The sequence below is a fragment of the Pinus tabuliformis genome, chromosome 4_1 (assembly GCF_031772625.1).
Source record: "Pinus tabuliformis cultivar Carrire ecotype Pingquan chromosome 4_1, CPIR1, whole genome shotgun sequence".
NCBI classification, from domain to species: Eukaryota; Viridiplantae; Streptophyta; class Pinopsida; order Pinales; family Pinaceae; genus Pinus; species Pinus tabuliformis.
The window spans coordinates 395174737-395200325 of record NC_142303.1 but is presented as its reverse complement, the minus strand read 5'-3'; the positions used below and the strand labels follow the sequence as shown (position 1 = coordinate 395200325).

General features: G+C 38.5%; 1 pseudogene; it reads right to left on the bottom strand.

The window, feature by feature from the left end:
* Positions 1 to 377: 377 nt before the first annotated feature.
* The window catches only part of LOC149175961 (DExH-box ATP-dependent RNA helicase DExH8 pseudogene), a 37471-nt pseudogene continuing 12259 nt past the window's right edge, over positions 378 to 25589 (bottom strand).

Below are 25589 nucleotides of genomic sequence, written 5' to 3'. Positions count from 1 at the left end.
TTTAACTTAAGACAAAACATTTCACCTTTTCAAAAAGGTACACTTGTCATTATCTGAATGGCTATGCTAGCCTCATGTGGTCTCCTAAATGTCCCTTAGGCGTTTCCTTCAAAAATTTGCTGATCTTACCATCAAACTGTTTGTCTTCATCATAAAACAACACCTACAGCAGTTTCGTAGCGCGCTACGAAACTGCTGTTTTTGCTAAAACAGTGTTTATTTGCCCTGTTTTATTTCATTCATGATGGATTGAATCCAGAACCTTTACCAAGCCGCAGAAGAATGTTTGTTACTGGAATCCAAAACCGATTATCAAATGCTGAGAGTAATGCGCTAGGCATCCTCAACTTCCTAGAAGGACTGTTCAACTTACACCATTAATTTTGTTTGGTCTCGACAGGAAGCTCAATATCCCCATTTTCTAAAAGTCTTCCAGGCAAACAGGCTTTGAATGCAGTCATGGTAGCTATAGGTTCAGTTGATACTGGACATGGGGCAATTGTAAGCACATCAGGAACCAAAGGCACTGGTCTGGCAACCCTAGGTGCCACAACAGTTGGCGGATTTATCTGCCCTGATCTAGCTACAAGTGGTTCAGCCTTGACAGCCTTTGAATATTGGTTGGCTCTCCATTTTCCAACTGTCACAAGCTCTTGTTTAGCATGATCAGTATGTGAGAAAAAACAGCTATTCCCCCTTTTACATATTCCCTTGGCAAAGAACTTGCAGACAGGTGTGGCAGTTGTTGGTTGGTCATGGAAATATTGTCCTTCAGAATATGAAAGATTCTGTTGTGTACATTGGGTTCTTATCTCTTTGATAATTCCTGTAAGCTCATTTCCTATACTTGAAGTGTTCAAGGACCCTGAGTCAACATATGAAGCCTGAATACAAACATCTGTAACAATATCATCTGCTAGCTCAGTGCCAACGACAAAACTCAGGTTTGCTTCAAGTTGTCCTGGAGAGAGAAAGCATGTGTGCTTGAAATCATAATCATTGTAATACAATGGTGGACCTTCCAAAATGCAGAGAAACTTGGGCATGTCTCAGCAATAGCATGAAGTGATGACGGCACCAAATGGTGGAAAGAAGACCACTCCTGCTCAAGCCTAAGAGCAATTGAAGCAAAATCATGTGTCTGAGTTGTGAAGATCTCATCGCCAGCCACTTGAATGAGTCGTTGCAATCGATGCTTGTCCTTCAAAATCCGTTGCCAAAACAGAATTGCACAAAAATTTGCCATAAGTGTCTTTGTATGATATGAAGAACCAACAGATCCATTAGCATCATTGTAATAGCTGTCCACATATTTATTGAACAAAGATTGCTGCCCAAATGGCTGTATGATAGGCATTGGTCGTGCATCCATCAATGAACCAATTATTTCACCCTCTCTAAGAAACCCACACTGACCAAACTTAATGACAAGCATTGATGCCTCCAAAGAAAGGGGGAGACTCTCAAGCAAACTGTCATATAATGTTGGTTCATACTTTCCCCTATGATGAGATGGTGCATTCAGAGCATCTAAAGAAACCAACAAATCTAGTGCATCTTGAATAGTTTTCAAATTCGGTGGGTCAAGGGCCCTCTGAAATAGAACTTTGGGGTCATTCATGGCTTTTGATGCAGCACAGCTAATCGTGAGAACCTGCTTTCTCAATGACAGCTTTTGCATCGCTGGCTTTTCATATTTATCAAAACTATCAAACAAATGCCGTGAAACCAATCAGAAAACCTGACCATCACATGTACGGCCTGTCCTTCCTTTGCGTTGATCTGCCTGAGATTTTGACACCCAAACCAGATGTGGCACATGTCTTTTGTTGTCGTCATTCCAAAATATGTCTAATGAGCGGCATGAATCAATAACGTAAGATAGCCCAGGTATGGTCACAGAAGATTCTGCAATATTTGTTGCAAGTATTACCTTTCTATAAGAATGGAAAATTTGCATAGCTCTTGTTGCTTGTTCAATATCAATGCTACTGTGAAGAACGTGGACCTTGAAACACATCCTAGAATGTCTTACAAGCAGCCACTGCTGCTCCAGGGACCGATATGTTGGTAGGAAAACCAAAATGCTATTCTTTAGGTCTTGCTCCTGTTCATGCATATGCATCACCAGATCTCGAATCAGGTAGTGCACTTCATCATTTATATCAGCTTCATCACGGCCTTCTTTAGATGATTCCAAATCTGATAGACATTCAGGATTCTTTTTAAGAAGTTCAAGTACCTGTTCAAGGTACATCACTTTGCATTGAAAAACAGAACGCTGCACTAAGGAACTCGGTAGTGCAATCACTTCAACCCTTTCATTCTTACCAAGATCCTTAAAGTAGTCCCTGTATCTTGTTATATCTGCACCTTTGGGGATTAGGTTGTTTTGCGGCTGCAACACTTCAGACTTTTCCCTTCAGATTCAGAACTGATGACAAGCATACACGCAGGAGCTTGAGAATATGCCACCTGTAAAATGCATCCACCCCAGAGCTATTTTGCATGACAGTTGCTATGGATTCGAACAAATCCCCAATTTCGTAGCACGCTACGAAATCACTAAAACAGGTTGCGCTACGAAACTGCTAAAGGATTTATGCGCTGCGAAAACACTTTGTCCTTAAGCTAGTCTGAGCAATTTTGGCAACAGAATTTTCAGTGATAACAACTGGCAAGATCACCTGCTGCATCTCGAGTAGCATGAACCCATTTTGGAAGCTCAGGAACTGAAGGAGGATCCTGAGATGGTGGGGGAGGATTGCAATCCTCACTTTCATCATCTGAAGAAGAAATGTTTTCAAAGGTAGAAGAGATAGGGAGAGGTGGCACATCCGCCGGACTAGGCTCACAGGCCGATATATTTTCATCAAATTTTACATCTCTTCTAATGATAACATTTTTGGACTTAAATGGAATAAGTCTATAGCCTTTGACATCTTCAGAATATCCAACAAAAGTACATTTTTCACTCTTAGGTTCTAAAGCTTTATGCTTTTCATCTGGAATATGGGCCCACGCTTCACTTCCAAAAACACGAAAGTGACTTACATCTGGTTTGATTGAGCTCCATGCTTCTTCTGGAGTGATATTCTTTAAAGCCTTAGTAGGAGTGCGATTTATTATGTAATTTGCATAGTTAATTGCTTCTGCCCAAAAACTAAGACCAAGTCCTTTAGATTGTAGCTTACAATTAGCCATTTCCTTTAAGGTGCGATTCTTCCTTTCAGCTACACCATTTTGTTGTGGAGTATATGGAACAGTATGTTGCATTTGAATTCCATTCTCAGTGCAATAGTTGATGAATGTGTTTTTAACATATTCTCCGCCATTATCAGATCTTAACTTAAGAATTTGATGTCCAGATTGTTTTTCAACAAAGGCCTTGAAGGCCAAAAAAGTGTTAAATACTTCACTCTTGAGTTTTAAGAAGTATACCCAAGTGCGTCTGGAGAAATCATCAATGAAAGTTAAGAAATACTTGCAACCAGAGAATAACACAACTGGAAGTGGACCACATAAATCACTATGCACAAGCTGTAAAGGGGTGGAGGCGTGCCAAGAGGCATGTTTTTCAAAACTGTCCCAATGATGTTTTCCGAGTACACATCCGGAACAAACACCATCTCTACAAGATACCATAGGAAGACCTGTCACCATATTTTCTTTACATAGATGCTAAAGGGAGCGATAGTTTAAGTGACCAAATCGCTCATGCCAAAGTTTGCTCACTTCATCGTTATGAGCAACAAATACTGAGGGAAGATTTGATGACCCAAAGTTGTGAAACTTATACAACCTTGTAGAATCATCAGCAATGCTAGTAGCCAAAATCTGTTTAGGATCTTTTAAGTCCTTGATTACAACATCATGAGGTGAAAATTCAACGATTTTACCTTCACCTGAATGAGTTATCTGATATACAGATAGAAGGTTGCAGGATAAGGTTGGAACACATAATACATCATTAAACGAACCATTGTCTAGATGAACAGTTCCAGTCCCTACAACATTAAGAGATCTATCATCACCAACATATATATTTTTGGTGTTACAATCATTTAAAGAAGAGAACATGGCTTTGTTTTTGGCCATGTGATAAGAAGCTCCAGAATCAATGAGCCACTCATGAGAGTGAGAAGAAGAAGATACATTTAACGCATAGCCAGACCAAGATGCTTGACAACCACATGCAGAAAGTGCCATTCCTGAAGATGAAGGTGAAGTTGAAGATTGCCCCAAATGGATGTTATGCTTCTTCATTGCTGCTTCCAAGGCTTCCATCTTTTTAAAGCATTTTGATTCTAAGTGGCCATCTCGATTACAAAAGTTGCAATGTCTGTCAGTCTTCTTCCATTTGTTTTTATTGGTCTTATCATTTTGCTGAAATGATCTTTCATTTTGAGGCTGAGTTTGCTTAGGACCCTTGTTTGGTTTAGGACCATTCTTTTTAGGATATGACTTCTTAGGATTCTTGGAATTTGGTTGCTGCTGGGCGGCTAACGCTTTCTTGGAAGAGTTTCCAAGATTAAGAAGACCAAGGTGTAAGAGTTTTTCTTGTTCTCTTATTAAAGAATCACAAAAAGAGTCAAAGGAAGGGGGCTTGTAGTCTTTTCCTTGAGAAATGAAGGCTTCTATTGTAGAATGGAAGGTGGAAACAAATACAGAGTAGGCTAGTCCCAACTTAGTAAGGATTGAATAAATAAGGTTACTATCTTCTTTCTTAACCTTAACACCTTCCAAAAGATATCTAAGGGTCTTGAACTTAGACAAGAAATCTTCAATGCAAGAAAAATTATTAGGGTCCAATGTAAGAAACTCATTTTCAAGTTGATGGGCTCTAATTTCATTTTTAATCCTAAAAACTTTATTGATTTGTTCCATTGCTTCATGAGGAGTTTCAAGTTCTGCAATATGGAATCTAAGATCTGGAGAAATAGACATCCCTATCAAACCACGTGCTTGATCTTGTCTATTTTCTCATTTAGCAGCCTTGTCTTCATCTTTCGGTTTCTTTTCTTGGCCTGTGGCTATTCGGTAGAGACCTTTACTTCTAAGTAAATCCTCCATGTAGGACAGCCATTGGAAGTAGTTGGTGCTGTCAAGGGTAACTTGGTATTGACTTTCCATTTCAATAGAAACTAAAGCTAAAGATGCTGAAAGTAAGTGTTCCAATGGATAGATCTCGAAAAATTAGGCTGGTTTAAAAAAAACGGCTCTGAAAAAGGCTTCCGGATGAAGAAGTTATGGCTTTTTGAAAAAAAGTTGTTGAAGTTGCCGACGAAGTGCGGGAATGTGCGGAAATGAAAAAGTCCGCCCCCACAAAATGGAGACTTGAACCCAAGACCTCTACTCTCTTAAAATAGCTTTGAACCAATTGATCTATACAAAAAATTTGTGAGAGAGAGAGAGAGAGAGAGAGAGGGGGGGGGGGTGCTTTGGGTTGCGTGCTTGCTTTGAGAAAGCTCTTTTTCCCTACAAAACAAAAAACACAAAACCCAACACGGACATGCAAAGAAAACGAACCTTACGGCTCGAAGTTAGCTTTACCCAAAAAACTAAATATTTTCAAAAATGAACCTTGTGGCTCAAAGTTAGCTTTAGCCGAAAAACTAAATATTTTTCTCAATGTTTCTGATTTTTCGAGATCACACTAAGGTGTAGGGAAAAGAGCATACGCATGAGAAAAATCTTTCCTTTCTGTTTCTGATTTGCCCAGATCGCACAGAGTCACAGGGCAAAGAGCATACGCAGAAATGAAAGGTATAGATCTGGTTAAAAAAAAAACTAAATAAACCGAAACCGAAATAAGCAGAGGGAAAATAACAGTAAACTGCAAATAAACACTGTATACCTCCAGATCTTAAAAAAGACGCAGCTAGGGCTACCGGAAACCTTTTCGCGTGAAACGAAAGGGGTTCCTCACTGGAACAGATGCTCCAAACACAACAGAGCAGTCCTCTCGGCCCGAAAGCAGTCAGAAACAGCAGATCTAGGAAACAGCAGTCGGATGCAGTTCTACCGGCTTTAGATTTGGATCACCAACGGACGCGGCCCTCAAATAGCTCCGATACCATGTAGGAATTTACAGGGTAAGTTCCTCAGAAAGAACACCAAAAGGTCACCGCTCACAACCAGATCACAGATCAATACACCAGTATTTTTGACGTGGTTAAAACCCTCAAAGAGGGAAACAGTCCACGGCCTTAGCCAACGCGGCCACTTCAGGCAATTTATTAATCAAAGAATGAAAATTTACATAAGCTTCTCTCATGCACGGATTACCCTACAAATGACCCTCCATGCGCTTTAAATAGAATTCATGGACCAATCGGGTGTCAAGCCACGGATCAAGTGTCGGTAATACCGAGGAGAGAATGAACCGTCGGATCACTACATATCGTGACCGTCGGATTGTAAGTTACAAAATGTACAACGGTAAAGAACACACTTTACCTAACTCTATACCTAACTCTACACTAGACCAAGTTGAACTTAACTATTTCCTATGTGTCGGAATATCCTAACACCATTGGAATGAATCTTTCCAATATTTTTAAAATCATTTATTTTTCTTTGTTATTATTTATTTTTCATTTAATTTTTAATTTTTTAATTCTAAAAACTTGTAAATATTTTTAAAGATTAATTATAGTTGAAATAATTATTAAAGGATAAAAGCTCAAGTGATACTTAGTGGGTTTAATTCTTTTTCCCATAGTTCTATTTTTGGAGACATATTAGCCAAAAATTTGAACATATTAAAAATGAACAAAAAAAAAATTTAAATATCTTGATATTAAAATTAATAATAAAAGATACCAATTCCTTAATTACTATAAAAAAACACATCAAATAATTAAATAATTGATTTATTGATTTTATTATTTTAATATTATAAAATTGTTTTTATTTATTTTTAAATATAAAAATATATAAAATACAATTAAAAATGTTTTTTTTTTTTTTTTAATTCTTATAAATATATTAATTTTTATATATTTTCATTTCAGAGAGATGGAATAACTTAAAAATGAAAAAAGAAAAATTATAATAAGGGAGATATGTCTAATTTTTTTTAATTTTTAAAATAAAATTAATATTTAACATTTAAAAAATATTAATAATAATAATAAATTTAATGTAAGTGATATATAAAGTATTTTAGTAAATTTGGTTAAGTAAGATTAACATATGTTTAAAAATATATTAATAAAAAACATTTTAATGAGATAATGTGGTCCATAAATAAAATATTTTAATATCCATTATCTAAAATATTTCACTCTCAACTATGTATATATTATATACTATTATATAATTTTGTCTCATTTTCATGTATATTTTTTATAGTCAATTTTGTTTAAAATATAACAAAGATTTGTTGGAATTAAAAGTTTAAGTTGTGTAGTTTATACAATACAATGTACAAAGGGATTTTCAAGGAATTGAGTCCATTTATGTATTCAAAAACACAATTTAGAAGTTGAATCCGTGTATATATTTAAGAATTCTATTTAAATAATGAAAAATTACACATGGTATGTGTGTGCACCCCTCTCTCATTCTTATATCTATATATCTATATATATCTATATATATATATATATATATATATATATATATATATATATAGATATAGATATAGATATAGATATACACTATTTTCATTCATTTTTTCCTTTATTCATCATTGAAATGAGGATGTGTCTTTGTCTACTCTAGTACGGTATTTATAAATATATAAAAAATATAAACAAATTATTATATATTAAATCTAATAATAATAAGTACACTCTAATAATAAATATTATCATTATTATTTATTTTAATTTCTCCCTTTGCGTAGAGCAGATGTGATAGGGTGTTCTTTTAAGGCACTCTATTTTGGAAAGATCAACGGTTCGAAACTCTATGGGAAAAAAATTAGCCATGCTAAGGGCTGGGGTAGCCAAAGCCAAGTGCAATCCTTGGGTGATTTTGATGGCTTAAATGCCCCCAGGTCAAGGCCACGCAAGTCACAGGTTAAGTGTAGCAATCATATTAGGACTCAGATAACATAGCAAATAAAAATTATATATATATATATATATATATATATATATATATATATATATATATATATATATATATATATATATATAAATGGGTAGGGGTTTTAATATTATAATAAAATTTTGGATTTAGAGCTAGAACCCTTACATAATTATTCATTTTCCACCATGACACTGCTTTCACTGGTCCAAAACATAGAAATTCTATGCTTATGGAATTTTTTACCAGCTATTCTAAAATTATGTTTACAAGATTCCTTACAAAAAACTCCTAATAGAAACTTGTATTTGCAAAACATAAAAAATTTCAATGAAAAACAAATTATCTGGTAGATGACAGTCTTGCCTCTATTACTTCATCTTGTTGCTCAACATCATCATCCTTGGCCTATTGTTCCTATCTTGTGGATCTTCTGCCCTTTTCTTTACTAGTTCCTCACTAGTCTTTGACTCTACAAGGGTACCCTTTGCCTTGGCACTCAAGTTTTCTTCTACCTTTGCAAATCTAATACCCATTGTAGGTAACTATGTTTGAATTTCTACTTGAAATTTATCCATCTTGCTCTACATCAGATCATAGTTTTTGTCCATTAATAATTGTTGTGTGTGCCTTTCCTTTTCCTCCATGGAACATTGTTGCTTCATAACTTTCAACAATCCTTCTTTAACTCCAACAATCATTCCAGGAGTTGATTCATTTTTTCCTACTCTTTCTCATAAATTGATGTCTCACTATCCACCATGGAAACTCTTCTTTGCAGCACTAAGCCTTAGATACCAAGGATTAAATATCGTATCATTTCTTTGTTCAAATCCCATAGCTTTAGAACATTATTGTCTCTTTTATGGATGATTCCAAGAAGTATATATCCACCTGTTGACGGTGCTGGACCTGCCAACATGTCAGGGAATCTCCCCAGTAAGAAGTCCCAACTAGGCCTCAAACTGTTTGGTGTAGGAGTCCCAACAGTGGGTCATGTATTGCCTTGACCGTGGTTGCGCGCAGAGGCAAGTAAGATGTCTTTGTTGGCAGCAAAGGTGTGACATGCGCAGCAAGCCAAGGAAGGTGCATGAACGGTTCTAACACATGGAAAGTGAGGTGAGTGCGCCCCTTGGAAACCTATGGAAGGATGCGGCTTGGAAGGGAACACACAAGAGAAGATGCATCACAAACTCGAAAGAAAGTAAGATAACAATCCAAAGTGATGGTTAAACCAATAGCACATCTCAATGAGATCTATACATACTTATACAGAAAGGATCCATACATGCATGCGTAAGCAAATATATACATATATCATTAGAGTAAAAGAGATAACTAAAATACAATAAAAAATATGCATGAAACGTGATGGCTCTGTTATATTAAGAAGTGAAAGTTTCAATCATGCAGGACAACCATGATCAACCACTAGTCTCGATAGCGGAACATTACAGTCACTGCCGCCTACTCCTCCAAAGAGATGTACTAGCTCTGCACTGTGGATATGCCAAGGCTCATTACAATACTCTCCAAGCTTTCTCTAAGATACTCCTATCAGAAGCTTGGCTGACCAAAAGCCTCTACAATGAGTTATGAGGAATATAGAAAAGGGTGGGGTGACCCTTGACATTCCCCTTTGTGACTATTCATCTACCCTCGTGACTCTTCAACTACTCTATGACTGTTACATTCAGCTATCGACACTTGAACTTCCACTTGACAAGACGTTACATACAATCTACACATGTACCCATGTGAGACAAAATAGGCTTGAGAAATCCATGTAAGACATCACTATGACTCAGACAACTGTTGGAAGACCAACTCTTCGACATCCTCATAATGGTCGATGGTAGCGAGCTGATGCCAAGCTTAGTAGTCTGCAATGGTGTCTGTGTACTCTGTGGTGACATCTTTTTGGAAAAGAACTCTTGCCTTTGTTGCATTTGGGTACATTATTTTGGCTCGTCTGTCCAACTCGTTTGATAGCATGTGCATCATTGTCTTGAGTGCGGCCGGACCAGTGACATACTGATGCATAGTGTCTGCACTGATCGCCAAGTCTGTACTGGTGGTTATTTGGATCAACTCGTCAAAGTACGAGTCTAGCTATAGTCAGACTTGTGCCTTTGTCTTTGCCTTGGTGAGTGTCCCAATAGATGGGATCGCATGTGCGCGCACAACAACATCCATGCTTCTGAATACCCATGCATGGGAAGCTTGCAAACTAGTGATGACCTACAGGAGTTCTTCATAGTTCCGGATCTGACTCCAGATGCGTGCCTTCAGCTCTACCAATTTGGGCTTCATCATCTTGGGAAAGTGTAACGGGGCTCCCTTGTATCTCATTATCCATGTTTGCATGTAATTGACAACATCATGCAAGTTTTACAAGATACGTGCTCTCCTAACACATCGTTGTTGCCAAACTTTGAGATGGACAATTGCCTTATGCACAGTACTAAACTTGGAATACAACACTCGCATGACCGTCTCAATGGATGATACTTCATTTAGTATCGCCTTCTTCAACTCTGTGCAGGCAGATTCTGTAAATGGTTCTCCTCCCTATTTGGTCATCTATAACTCCTTATCCATTTGCTCATTCTCTTCTATCAAGAAGTGAACACTCGAGCTAGTGGCTTTGACATATGCTCTGGTAACATCGGCCAATGATGTTGGATGCTTGCACCGTTAGATACGATCACTCATTCCTTAAACTGCGTAGGAGATGTGTGGTCATCTGAAGTAGACACTCTGCGTGATTGCACAACTCTATGCTATGACTCATCGAATAATATGTTGTGCATCTCTTCTTCCAGATTGTCTCCAAGGATATCAATATCTCCTTGGTCGCTTGGGACCTGCTCTGCTTTTGGATTTGGTGAAGTCGATGGGTCAACCTCTTAGTGGTAAGGCATGAGGTTGATGTCCTACTCTAACTCTGGCTGCTCCATCTCCGTATCCATCTACTCAAGTGCTCGTTCAATCTCTTGAGCGATGTCCTGCTCCTTCGACAGCTCACCCTGCCTGCTTTGTGTCAGCTTCTTGGATGAGTCTACCACTTGTACGAGTGCAGTTTCATCAATCTGTGTATGTTGCACCCCCTGCTGTATCTGTCCTTGCCACACTTCCTTCTCTTATCTACACAACTCTTGTTCCTTCCAGAGTTTTTCCTTCAACTCATGCAACTCCTTCATTGTTTCCTCCATCCTGTGTTTTTCTCTCTACCTTTGCGCGGTCCTCCTATTGCACTGTTGCCTCTTCGCCTCTATTTCCAAAGCTTCTTTCTACACAAGTGGGTCTTCTTTGAACTTGTAGTTTTGTTCTATCTTTGCGCTGTTGAAAATATTTCTCTTTCCTTTGTCATGCACCAGTATGTTTACCACTGCTGCTGGTGCTCTCCTAGATGTTGCTTTGCTAACCATTCCACAATGATGCCGACCAGTTCATTGGGCCTGGAGAAGCTATGACAATATCTCCATGGGTCTTCCTCAGCCCAATGATGTGCCCTGTGGATCCACAAAAATTGTACTCTCGCGCAGAGATCCTTCACAAAACAATGCGGGTCATACGGATTGAAGCTTCGGGTGCCGAAAGTAAATTTCTTGAACTCTTCAGTCTTGACATCTACATGCTTGAGATTCTGTATCTCGTACAACTTGATCCACAGCGAAGAGTGGGCCAAGGTTCCTTCTTCTTGCGGTGTAGCCTAGCTGATAGTCCTTCCGAGATGTGGTATGACACTTCTTGCATGATGAGCTTGTCCATGGCAAACTTCGGCAAAACATGCGGTGGCTTCTCCACGTTGTACATCCGTATGAAGGTGCCAAGAGGTGAGGCATACCAATCCGCTATGTCGATCAGTGCCTCCATTAATGCCTTCAACATGTAAGGTGGATCCTGCTCAAATATCATCTTGTACACTGGGGTGACAAAATGATCTGACACTTGTGTGATGACTCTATGGAAGCTGCATTCTGAAAACAATTTACAATAAGTTATCACAGAGATTTCCACTGATGTCCATGCCCACTTCAAGCCAAGGAACTCCTGACGGGTAGAGATTGCATCCAATATGTAGGCGGACATGTACATTTCTGCTTGCTGACCTTTCGACAGAAGTCGAGCTCCTGTTACTTGTTCCTTCAGCCTGTGAGCCAACATGTCACACTAGCTACATGCTTTGCCTTCACTAGCTAGTTGGTCCAACGGGATCACCCAACTCTGTGGGAAGGTCTCTATGCTCTCTTGGCCATACAAGCAACATGAAGATATGACAAAGTACTACTATGACTTTTGTAGTATCTTTGTCTTGTAAATCTGGTTGTGTGTCATACTAAATTTGGCTGGCTCCTTCACGCAGTTCTTCAAGATATCTCTGTAGTTCGTATTGCTACTGGGTATGTTGAAGAGTGTCTCCATGGTGATCACTGGATATGACAAGTGGTACATTTGCTAATAATCCTATGCCGCGAATCCATCATCTCAGGATCAGTGTGCGAGATGATCTAATGTATCATGTCCGCACATGGGAATGTGGGGTATCTGCATGCAATCTGGTACAAACTAGACTTGTGAATGTTCACATAGACTTGGCGGTCTTCAAGATATTCCCCAAATGTGCCTGAGAATGCATCATTGAACTCTTGATATTTCAGCTTGATGTCTTTGTCTACAATCAGCTTGGTGTCTTCGTATATCAACAAACTCATAGACACTCGCTCAACTGTTGCTCCAATTGCACTTTCGTCGGTGTCCTTTGACCCTACTCTCTTGGAGGCCATTAATCCTGAATTGTTGAGAGACGAAAGAACACCTGCTATATCTGGAGACATGGGGACATGCATGGCAAGAAATTTTTCAATTAAAATGAAAGCAAACTTGATATCTGACATGCAACGTACCCAGGGAACTATTGGCAAGGATTGCACAATTTTAACTGGGAGGGCAGGAGATTGACTTCCGGAACTATGCAAAAGGCATCTCGGACTATCGGGAGGCTGGTTGACTGCTAGAATTGCATAATGCACAATCCAGACTAGCCTCCTAGATGTTGATATTGCGTAATGCGCAATTTCAGCTGGTAAGTGATGCAGGCCCAGGGACTGCATTGCGTAATTTTCTGGGCCAGCAGATGCTGCCTCTCAGAATTGTGCAAGGCAAGATTGGAGGACACTGTCTGGCCATATTTTCATATTTTCTAGGAGGAAGGCAGAGCCTTCCCTCTTGGAATTGCACAATGTTGTCCGGGCAAGGCAGAGTTCTGGCCAAGGTTGCCTAGACCTGTCGATGGGCAATTGAAAGCATATGAAGATGTGAATGCATGGCAATACTGAGTGTAAGTAGGAGTGAATGATCATGCATGAAAATAGGGAATGCAAGATTTAGAAAATGGAACAACATACATGTGTGTGAAATGAGTTGTTGAATCGATGACTGTTTGTGAAAAACAATGTCATGCATGCGGCAACAATGGGATGCAAATGAAAACTGAAACGGTGCTTGTATAGGCTAACATGCATGCAAATGACAACAAGCATTCATAGAAATCAAGAAGAAAACATTCACACAAGCCAGAACACAAAAAGCGACATAAATGCTGCAAAAGACAAGTAAAGTGGACTTACCCGGAAATAGTTGAGTTGGATGTGCTGAAGACTCCTGGATGTGTTGTGGGATATTAGAGCTCCAAGATCGATGTGAATAATGAGCTTTGAAGGGTTGAATAAATAAGTTTGAGGTTCATGACAGGCATGCCACAAATCTAGGAAAAAGCGGCACTTGGAGGAAAGTTTCTAAAACAATCTTTGCATGTAACCTCCAGCTGCCAAAAATAGATCCCTAACATCTAGGGATGCTTTTTGCATGTAGCTTTTTTCTATTTCGGGAAAAAGTAGCCCATGCATGCAAGTCAAATTTTTTGGGTCCCGAGTGGAATGGGTCAACCTGAAGGCACATGCAATAACCTGCTTGACTAAGAGAGGATTTTGTGCAATTTCTAGGAGGCGCTGGGCTGGCTGTCTAAAGGGATTGCGCAATTTTTTGGAGGAGCAACTGATTGTTGTCCAGAATTGCACAATTTTTGGGTTGTGCTGCACTGTTGGGCCTGATTGCACAATTTTATTGACGAAGGTTGTTTGACTGGATTGCACAATTTCTGGGCCCAATAGGTTGCCCAATAGATTTGTGAAATTTTTGGAGGGAAGGTTTGTTCCCCTCCAGAATTACGCAATTTTCTGAGGGAGCTGCTCAACCAGTAGCTGGTCTAAGTCTAGAAAGGTAGCCTGTGAGGGGGGTGAAACAAACTATCATGCACAGGCTGGCAAGCTGCTAAAAAACCAATGAAGCCTATGTACTTGATTGTGCAAGACATGCTGCTAGGATGGTTGGTAGGGAGGATCCAAAACAAAGCTAAGGAAAAATTTTGGAGGGTGGTTGTAGCCGCTACAACACCACTCTCTCCACCGATTCACCATTTGAAGGAATTAAATTGCATTTCAACGAAATCCATAACAATATCATTCTAAATTTCTTAGGTTAATTGCCATGACAAATAAGTGATACAAAAAATGGAAAATTTAAGGTTAGTATGAAGTGAATTGAATTTTTTATATAATTCATATGTATTCACCATACATGTACACCAATTCCCACCTATTGTGAATTGAGCCTTTGTCCACTTGTTCTTTCTTGATGCTATGAATATTTTCTAGGCCTTATAATATTTAATACATTGAATATCCTCCATCGATCCTTGCAATTGAGGATCATAAAGGAATTTGCATTTCTTCCTCAAGAGTGTTGAGAAGTGAACTTGCACTAGAATACTTGATTTGGGACAATTTGACTAGTCCTTATGTTGAACATATGATCATTTGTTTAGCAGTAGGAGCCATTGCTTGCATTGTTGTGATGAGAATATATTTCCAGAAGTATCATGGTAAAGTTAGGTAAAATATTAACCTTTGTTCCATCTCCATTAACCCTTGTTCCAATGTGGTTCCTTTGAAAAATAATAATTATTTATATTTAAAATCATTATAAAAAATATCAATTTTAATTTGAATAATATATATTTTTTAATATTGTACTAATACAATACATTTTTAATAAAAAAAATATTTGGTAATATTTAAAAAAATATAAACAAATTATTATATGTCTTGTTTAATTAATATAGGAAATAACATTTTTTTCAAGTATTTTTCTAGTCAATTTTGTTCTAATTTCAGTACAAATGTTTAAAATTCATAAGTTTAAGTTGTTTAATATGCAAAGATTGTGTTGTTGGTGACGAAAAAGTCATTTCATCTATTAGTTAGACCATGTTATTATTATATATTAAATTTAATAATAATAAGTATATGATAATAATAATAATTATTATTATTATTATTTATAATTAAAATATTATTAAAAATAAAAATTTTAATTTGAATAATAAAAAATATTTGTTAATATTGTGAAATTAAAAGAGAGTTGAAAATATAACAAATTTGATTTGTATAATAATCTCAATAATTAAATTAATTTAAAAACTTTTTGAAAATAATAAATATATCAAACTTGTAATTAAGAAATATAAGATACTTTATTTTTACAATTTAAGTAATTGAATTCCTCTTAAAAATATCATCACTTATATTTACACTTTTTTAATGTTTATTATTATTTTTTAAAATAGAATGCATAAGGGTTTTATATTGATAAATTTGGATTAAGGACCATGTTGGGTGCTTTGTTTTTGGGGTAAATAGTTTTGGTAAACTTTGTTTAGGTTGTTAGTCGAAAAATCGTTGCACAAGAGATTGTAGGAAAAAGGGAGATGAATGGTCAAAATAGTTAGATGTCAAGGATGAATGGGAAAAGACGTGCAAAGGAAATTAAAAGGCAAATGTGACAGATTCTATAGAGATCACTAAAGAAAGATAATCGCGCAAGAGGGAAGTCACAATGGAGTTTGCAAAGGACGCCAAAGAAGAATAGGTGATCTAGGGGATCAAATTAGTGCTCAAAATTCAAGGTATGTGACAAAGATCGAAACCTAAATAAATGGATAGATCTCAATGATCTGAATCTAACGCAATTCATTTCACTCAAAACTGATATCGTATGCTCTCAATATCGTGTTCTGATCGAACTGCTAAATAGGTAAATTTTGGCAAAAAATGACAGGTCATTGGACAATTTGGGCCAGTGGCAGGCTGCCACATGTCCTCACCAGATTGGTAAAAAATTTCAAAATTTCTAATGTTTAGAAAAAAAATTATATCTACAAAGGTTAAATTTTTTTTATTGGTTTTTATGCTGACTATGTATATAGAGCCAATAGTGGAGGGCCACGTGGGCCAACCAGTGGAAACCACGTGGCTTCCAGAGGTTGGTCCAAAATTTTGGTTGGAGGTCGAGCTGCCACGGGGGTCGAACCTGCAACCTCTACCTCAATACAAGGCTCACACCACTGCGCCACTATATTGGTTCTTAACCTATAAGTTTAGAACTCCCATTTAAAGTTTTATATGGCACCATTAGGGGAGGGGGTCAGGCTAAGCCCTAGCCCCTAGCCAGCCCAGCACCCACGGGACCCCAGGAAGAGGGGCCAAGGGGCTAGGCCTTAGCCCAACCCAGGGCGACAACCTGCAACACCAAACTGTCAAAGCCCAGCACAAAGAACCATGGTGAAAAGGTAAAGGGGCCAACCTTAGGGGGGCAATCCCAGGGTCACATGGAACCCCATAGAACCGAGAGCATGACAATGTGGAGGGGGCTAGCCCCAAGACACATGATAGCCACAGGACCAAGGGCACATCGGAGTAACGGGATTAGGACCAGTTCACCAGGACTCAATATGAACAGGAGCGTGGAAAACCAAAGGGGTGTGAAGTTAGGCCATGGAATTTCAGCCCCTTATGCGGTCATATGTGCCAACATGACCAAAAGTTTCGGGTCTAGGGGCTTAACAGGAGGATTAACAATCCTAATATTTCGCCCATTGGGTGGGGTTGTAGGCTAGATTTGTGCATTAGTTCTAGGTTTGGGGTGCTCAAGCCAGATTTGGGTCAAATTGTAGGATGACTAGCCATAGAATTCAACAAAAATTGGAAACATGCATAACTTACTCAATTTTTTGGCCAAATGAGGTGCAGAAAGAACCAAAATGGGGTTTTTTGACAGCGTTGGATCCATTAGAGACATCAATTTTTCTGTTTGAGCTATGTAAAATAATGTAAACACACTTTTGATAACTTAATGAAAGAGGCTCTGCACTTGAAGCTGGACTAGGAGATGTAGCTTATGAGAGGGGTGAACTCATTTATCATGTTTTGTGTTATGTGTTTCAGATATGCTTATTTTGTCTCTATTTGGTTGTAATTTGTGGTCAAATTCACTTGTTTTATGTGTTTAGTAAATTGATCCTCTACCCAAAACACATATAATTTTCACTTGCAAATTTCTTAAAATATTCAAGTTTACATATTCAAATCATTTTGGTATCAAAGTAAGAGGTTATTGTGAAGGTTTGATCTTTTTGTAAGTGTTTTTCAGATGCTTGCCAGGTTGAAGCTTAAAATAGGAGAAGGATAACTTTTGGAGCCAAGATCTCAAATTGTTTCAAGGAGAACAAACACACCTCAAGTTTTAATAGTCATGGCACATGAAGAAGGTCCTAAAGGGATGTTTGAAGATGAAAGAACTTTTAGAAAATAATTCTTTGAGATGTCTGAAATGGTAAAGGTTCTTTATGAAGAGAGAAATGCAAGGTTGTATGGAGAGAGCTCAAAATCTCCAAAAGGAGATGGAGGAAAAGGAGACAAACCTGCAAAAGGGAATGGAGGGAATGGTGACAAACCACCACCTTCACCTCCACCATATTCATCCTCATCTTCTATTTCTTCTACCCTTTCACGAAAACAAACACCTCCAAATTATCCAAAAGGAGATGGTAAAACTCCTTTGCTAAAGCTTGATATTAAGTTTGAATTTCCTATGTACAATGGAGACGTAGATGCCGAGAGAATACATAATTGGATTCATTAGATTGAAGTATATTGTAGGATACAAAGAATCAAAGATGATGAGACCAAAGTTCAGATTGCTTCTCTTAGATTGGAAGGTGCAACACTTGTTTGGTGGGAATCCAAAACTCAAGAGGACATGAAGAAACATGGTACAATTTTATCCTATTGGAATTATTTTTTTGTTGCAATAAGAAGTTTTATCCATTAGCATACATGCAGAATGCTATTATGGATTGGCAAAAAATTTAGACAAGTTAAAGGGAAAAATGTGCAATCTTATACTCAAGAATTTAGGAAAAGAGCATTGATTTTGGGTATAGATTTGTCCTCACAAAATACTTTGCTCAAATACATTGGAGGATTGCATAGTTACTTGAGGCATACCATTCTCATGTTTAACCCTACAAAACTAGATGAAGTTTGTGGATGATGTTTAGTGAGAGGCCATTCAAGTTTGGAGAAAAAGGAAAAGGGAAATTTAAAGGAAAGGATAAGAAAAATGTTGCTGTAAAGAAAGAAGGAGAAAATATCACATGTAAATGTTGTTCTAAAGAAGGCCATGATTAAGACCACTGTTGGAAACTTCATCCTGAAGTGAGATCCAAAATGTTTAATAACAAGGAGAAAGACAAGATTGTTGCAACTACACAATAAGATTTAGGTTTTGATTACGGGGATGAAAGAAAGATCACAACCATGGGTTTGAAAGATAAGGACATTGCAAGAACTAGTTCTTCAAATTGTCTCAATGATACTCAATTTGAAAAAAACAAGAATGGAACTTTTCCACATTAGAGTCATTTCAACACATACAAGATAGATACACTATTTGATAGTGGCTCACAAAAAAATCTTATCTTAGAAGACATTGTCAAGAAGTTGAATTTAGAAACCATTCCTCATCCTAAACCTTATCCTTTAGGTTGGGTATGTGAGAATGAAAAATTGCAGGTGACAAATAAATGCATACTTAGATTTGCAATCATTGCAAACTTTCTTGATGAGGTTGAACTTGATGTAGTTTTGCTTGATATATGTGCTATTGTTTTAGGAAGCCCATATCTTTATGATAGGGGAGATATTTTTCATCACCATGAGAGAAAATATCATTTTTTCAAGAATGGGATTGAGTACACTGTTAGAGCGCATAACAATAAATTGAGTTTATCTCTTATGAATGTTGGACAAATGAAGAGGATTGTTAATGCTAGTTAGAATTTTGCATTGTTAATGTTCAAGCACAAAGATGTTGAGGAACCTAAAGCCTTTCAAGGATATGAATCAAGTTTGAAATTTGATTTCATTGAGGTTTCTAATTCATGTGATAATATGTTTTAGGAGTATAACAAGTTGCTTCCTAAAAGAGGTAAACAACATGAAATGAATTTGCAACAAGATGCATCATTGTTGAACATTGGTATGAAAAAGACGTCGGGGTTAAAGCATGCAGAAGTCAAACATCAAATGCAAATTCTATTTGAAAAAGAGGATATTGGTCCCAAAACATATTGTTTTGGGTTTCATAATGTTTTGGCTTTGAAGAAGGATGGTGCATGGCGATGGCGATCAAATTTGGTATGGATTCAAGCCAAGTGTAAGGCTAGACATGCTAAGCAATGTTATGGAGACAATGTTCAAGGTGAAGTGAACTTGAAATTGAATAAGTTTCCTTTGATTGAAGACAAAGGAGGGAATGTTAAGATTCCTTATAGGGATTTTTTTTTTGGTCAAGTAAGAATGGAGCCTTCTATTAATCATACAAGTACATTACATATGTTACACGTCTTTGCAAGTGCAAAGACCTAAACAAGAACCTACCTGTTGTGGGAATGCCATCAATAGGAAAAACAAAACGCAAGATCAAACCAATTCTCATGGATTTCCAAAAACTTTTAAACAGGAAGGAGTGTTAAACTCCCAAGGTCTCTCTATCATCCACTGACAACTTTAGAGCTTCCGCTAAGCTACAAGATCCCTCCAAAAGTCGCAGAGTTACACTAAACTTCCACTAATCCAGACTCGACGGTGACACAAACCATAGTTTAAAAAAGTTTGAGTCCGCTCTTCAAAAGATTCGTCAGCACTTCTACATTGTTGATCTATTCAAGGTCCAACGGTCACAACATTTCCTGACTTTGAAACATGCTCCTCGTCTATCAACCGTCGATCTCTCTCCACCAGATCTAACGGCTCACAAGTATTTCGACTAGTCAACTTGTGCACTTCAAATCCACCCGAAAAGCGGTTTCCCTCTCTCATCTCATTGTTACGTGTCATTGAGTGAGTGGAATCGAAGCCAACTGGGAAATACCATTTACGGCTTTTCCTCCACTCGAAATCCACTTGTGGGTTTCTCCAACCTGCTTCTTCTCATTAACTGTCAGGTAACTTCATCGCCCAAACACCATAGATCTATCTCAACTGAGATCTATCAGTCCAAAATCAATATCCATGCCACTGTGTCATTGGTCTTCCTTCGCTGATCTCGACCATCTGCTCAAATCCATTGGAATATTGATGCCAATACAATCTGTGGACTGTTGCCAATCAACAAGAAAATAGTTTAAGCATCCATGTACTCTTGCCTGTCTCCTGAGCCTCATCCATCCATCCTATCGATCCATCGATCCCTATCTTTGGCAACCTGACAGAGACAATCCTCTAATAGTTTTCCTAGGGGTATCAACTCCAAAACGTGTGGAGTGTCCCTTTCCTTACTAATCACTCCTTCATTCGCCAGACGATCAGCTAACATATTAGCTTTTCTTTTCACATGGACAAAGTTTATAGTTTTTAAGGTTTGCAGGTGGGTATAAATATGGAGAAAGACCTGTGATAGCCTCCAATGTTTTGACACTTTATCCGATGCCATACCATTGCATATTTTCTTGGCCACTCTAATAATCAATTCCGAATCTACTTCAATGATGACATTGTGTGAATTTGAGCCCACCAAGATTTCTAGGCATTGCTCTAAGGCCATGAGTTTTGCCATGTTATTAGTGGCCTTCCCCAAGTGGCCATGAAATATATCCTTTATTCTTCCCTGGTCATCTCTTATAACACCCCCAAAACCAGCTAACCCTAGGTTGCCCTTAGACGCTCTGTCTATATTGACTTTTAAGAAACCATGTAGTGGAGGCTTCCAAATATTTATATCTGCATTTATTTGGCTCACACCCTTTATTATGCCCTGTGGGCCTACAGACTGGAGACCCAAATGCAGTAGTATACATGCATCTTGGGGCAGAGGAGGGTCCTTAGGAAGTTTCCACAACAAGCTTCTGACTGTGTCTTTGAGCTGCCTTAAAATTTGATCAATTATGTGTTGGGGCTTGCTTGCTTTGTTCTTGAAGATCCTTCTATTACGTTCTTTCCAAACATCCCATATGACAAAGCCTGAAACTAGAGTCTAGGATTTATTGATGATTTCATTCATTGAGAAGTTTTTCCTCCAATTCTTCAAAGTGTTGGAGACGCTGATTCTATCCCTATCAGTGTGCCTAAAGATTGAAGCCACCCATTCCCACACGGTAGAGGTGAAAGGGCAGAGGTTGAGAAGGTGATCCATCGTCTCCTCTTGTAAGCCACATAGGTAACATTTGGATGGGCCAGTGAAGCCTTTTTTCAAGAGATTCTCCCAAGTTAAAATTTTCCTTTGATGAACTAGCCAAATGAATAACTTTATTTTCATCCAGTGGAGGCTCTGCCAAAGATTCTTCCATACTTGATTAGGGTTTTGGTAGTTAAACCCTGTTACTACTTGTTTAGCTTCTTTGAGTTTGAAGTTTCCTTTGGTGTTCCTTCCCCATCTTAGTTGGTTAGGTAAGGAGGATACCAAAATCCTCCTATGCTCAAGACCCTGAGCAAGAGAGTCTGCCTGGGCCTTCAGAGGGCTCTCTTCACTGTGGCCTAGATCCTTCCAAATTCTCCATTTTCCATTGTTCCTTACTTGGTTCCAGAATTCATTTACCATGAGTATACCTTTGTTATCAGTATCATTCTTGAGAGCTGCTAATTCATCCTTATACACGTTGGGTTCCCGTTGCTAGTTATCCTCCCAAAACCAAGCCAAGTTCCCAGCTCGGATCTCCTAGAAACTATGCTGCTGAACAATACCTTTATTTTCCCAGGCAAGGTTCCAAATGTGGGAGCCCTTAATATGCCCTGACATTCGAATGTGATCCTTCTCCTGCCAATTCTTGGCATATTTTTGTTTCCAAAGCTTGGCCCAAGGGGTTGCCGATTCCTTGATCCACCTCCACCAGAGTTTAGCTCCTGAAACTCTGCTGAGGGTTTCCGGGTCATCAAGCCCCAAACCACCATGGCTCTTGGGTTTGCAGATCTTGTCCCAGGCCACTAGCACCCATTTCTTTTTCTCTTCTCCTCTGCCCCATAGAAAATCCCTTTGTATGATCCTGATCTGTTTCTGAACTCCTTTAGGAGCAGGAAGAGCTGAGAACATGAAAGTGGGAACTGCCTGCAAGACAGTCTGTGTGAGCACAAGGCGCCCCGCCAAATTTAAAGACCTGCATGTCCATTTTCTTATCTTTTCCTGAAGTTTATTTATTATTGGTTCCCATACTCCCTTGCTTAGAGGTTTATCTGTAAGAGGTATGCCCAGATACTTGGAAGGTAACCGGTCCCTTTGAAACCCAAGAATCCTAGTGATGTTTCTCTGAATAGCAATGTCAGTGTTAAAGAAAAAAAACTTTTGATTTGTTGAGGCTTACCTCTATGCCAACTGCCATAGCAAAGTCATTTAAGATTTGTTTGATCGCTCTAGCTTCCCTGACTGTGGGTATGCCCTGTAGCATTATGTCATCCACAAATTGTTGATGAGTATTTTCCGCCCCATCCAAGGTGAGTTTGATACCCTGGATTCTTCCTTCAGCATTTGCCATTTTAATCACTCTACCTAGCCCTTCCATCATGAGAACAAAGAGGAAGGGTGAGAGCAGATCCCCTTGTCTGAGACCTCTGGAGGGTGTGAAGGTTCTTGAAGGAGTGCCATTGAGCAGGATGGAAAAGTTGGTCGTGATAACTAGTGCCATAACCCATCTTATCCAGTTTTGGTCAAAGCCATAGGCTCTTAGAACTACCCTTATATAAGCCCAACTTAGCTTGTTGTAAGCTTTCGCTATGTCCAGTTGAATGATCATACCAGCATGTTTGTTGCTTTTGAGAGAGTGTACCACCTTGTGAGCTTGGATGATGTTATTGAGGATTTGTATTCCTTCCACATAGACCGTTTGCTCCTCTGAGATGAGAGCTGGTAAAAGGGGCTTGAGTCTATTGGCAATCACCTTGGAAATAATTTTGTACACCACATTACATAAAGCTATGGGTTTGAAGCCATCCAAAGTCATGGCCTTTTCCTGTTTTGGGATCAAAGCTATGAAGGAAGCATTAAGAGCCTTCAGAACCTTTTTGGATCTTCTTGAGTCTTCCACCACCTCAAGGATATCCTGTTTGACTATTTTCCAGCAGGCTTTGAAGAAGTCTACATTGAACCCATCTAGGCCTAGAGCTTTTCCATTTTGCATTTCATTAATCACTTCACTGACCTCCTCTTCCGACACTAGTCTGTTAAGATTTTGGTTGTCCTCTCTGGTAACCAGCTAAGGGATGTACTGAGTGAAATTGTTGATGAACCTGGATGTATCCACCAGAGGCTCCTCTGCTATACTGAGGAAGTGTTGAACAAGGATAGATTCCATATCTTTGTGAGAGACGAGTTCTATCCCTTGAGAATCTTTGAGCTTTATGATTTTGTTGTGTGCCCTGTGATCCATGGTGGATTTATGAAAGAACTTTGTGTTTCTTTCTCCCCCTCTAATCCAATGCACCCTCGATTTTTGTCTCCAAAAAATTTCCTCTTGCATGCACCGATCTTCCCATTCTTCCTACAGAGTGTCAATTAGATTTTTCCGCTCCTTGGTAAAGCCATCTATGATGCTGATCTGATTGATCTCCTGGAGTTTCTGCTTAGCTTCTCTTTTGGATTTGAAGATATTTCCAAATTCCTTTTTGTTCCAATCTTTAAGCTTGGATTTGATATGTTTAAGTTTATGTTGGAGCAGGAACATTCTAGTGCCTTGAATGTTTAGATTCTCTCTCCACCATTTATCAATATTGCCTGTGAATTCAGGGTGAGAGAGCTAGGAATTTTCAAACTTGAAGGGTCTGTTTCTTGGTATACCCATAAAAGTCGCTTGCAGTTGTATAGGACAATGGTTCGAACCTCCAAATGGAAGAATAGAAGTTGACATGGCAGGGCCTGAAAGAAATAGGTCCTCTGAAATAATAAATCTATCAAGTTTAGAGGCGACTTGTGAAGCCCTTCCCCTCTTGTTGTTCCAGGTGAAGGTCCCATTTATTGTTTTAGTGTCCACTAACCCCATGTTCCTTATGAATTTCTAGAAGGCCATGGAGTCTTTGCCTAGCTATCTGATACCGCATTTTTTCTCTGTAAGAGATCTTATCATATTGAAATCTCCTGCAACGATCCAGGGCATATTAGGGTGTCTTGCTCTTAGTTCTTCAAGGGAGGTGAGAAGCTTGAGTTTATCTTCTTGCTTTTGAGGTCCATAGACATTTGTGATCATTTATATCTTCTGATCACCTAAAGGTTGACATATCAAAGAAAGATAGTTCCTAGACGCTTTAGCATCCAGGATTCCAAATTTTTGGGGATCCCTGAGCGTAAGAATCCCCCCCGCCGAGTTATTTACTTTAACCTCTAGATAATCATACTTTATTAGCCATTTATTATGAATTTCTCTAATCTTATCAATTGAACATTTTGTCTCTTGAATAAAAACCATATCTGGTTTTTCTTCTTTTATTCTATTACTGAGATTTCTTTGTTTCCTTCTATTTCCTATGCCTCTAATATTCCAGGTTGTGAGCTTCATTAAGAAAGGTTTGTAAAGGAATAACTGATGAGATCTTTCATCTTACCTAAGTTGATCAAGAGTTTCTCACATTCGTTCAACAACTCATTCTATCTTTTTCTTCCTCGTTTCCTACCTGGGTTCTTTGGAGATTGTGCCTGTGTCTCCTCCATCATTTTGACCCCTCTATGCTCCTGGATTTCATGATTTATTTTGACCCAGAGCCCTTCGGTTGTGATCTCCATAGGAAGAGTTGTTGAACCCTATCATATTCCTCTTTTGGCAGGGAGTCCACTCCTTTGGCTGTCCCTTGTTCCAGAAATTTCTCTAGATCTAGATTTTCCCTTTCTAGAATCTCCTGCAGTTCATGGTCCTTTGTTCCCGCCTCACTTGGAGTCATCTCATGGTCCCTACTTATCTCCATAATTCTTAGCAAATCATCCTTTTGCTGGCTTTTTTCTATGATATCTTCCATGCTAGCAACCCTTTCCTTCTCAGTGATAATGTTCTCCATTTCCTAGTTTGTTTCTTTATTTTCATCTTCTTCTTTTAGGATCTTAAAGCTATTGTGGCTCAGTTGTCTCTCCTCATTGATATTTTTTTGTGGCCACTTCCCGCCTTTCCCTTTGCC